Below are 768 nucleotides of genomic sequence, written 5' to 3' on the forward strand. Positions count from 1 at the left end.
TTGGAAACGGATCATCAACTTAAGGCCCTTCTTGGAGTGTTGAATGTTGAAGGAGTTGATGTTGGTTGCCAAAGGAATGCAAGGCATAAGTGGTGCAAGGCTCAATTAGGAGGATTCCAAGGTTTAATTGGGTGCTTCAAAGGTGCTTGGAGAGGTTGTTCATCTAAGGGTACAAGTAAAAGTCAACAAGAGGATGATAGAGAAACCAAAGTGTGGGATCTGGGCATACAACTCTACAACCAACAATTTTGGATCCCAATTTCTTGCTTGAAGTTGCTTGAGAGCTTAATGTACTTCATTTGGGACCCCGGAGGCCCAATCAAGAGCAAACATGGGTGGCAACTCAAGGATGAGTGGAAGCATAAGCCACCATGACACAAGCTTCACTCAAAAGTCCAACTTGAGGACTTTAAACCAGAGTGCTAGGTAGGAGACATGGTACGTGGCAGAAATTAGACCAATTAAGAGATTATAATATAAGAACAGCGTTGCAAGTATAGCCCTTAACCAGCAAAAATCCGCCTCATCAATTTAGAAAGGTTGTCACAAAAAAATTTAGAATAAAAATACTGGGAGTATGAGTCCCAGGTCGTCTCCCAACGAGTTGCTAGAAAGGGTGCTAAGTTATTAATCAGGAGTTTTTCAAGAATTTTGAGAGTTGAATGATAGAAAATAAATAATTATAATTTAAAAGAGAAATATATATTCTAATTAAAAGGCCTTGACTGGGGGAATGATTAATTGGAAGTTCTATCCTTGTTGGAATTT

Source organism: Arachis ipaensis, chromosome B9 (genome assembly GCF_059453495.1).
Source record: "Arachis ipaensis isolate K30076 ecotype BB chromosome B9, ASM5945349v1, whole genome shotgun sequence".
NCBI lineage: Eukaryota > Viridiplantae > Streptophyta > Magnoliopsida > Fabales > Fabaceae > Arachis > Arachis ipaensis.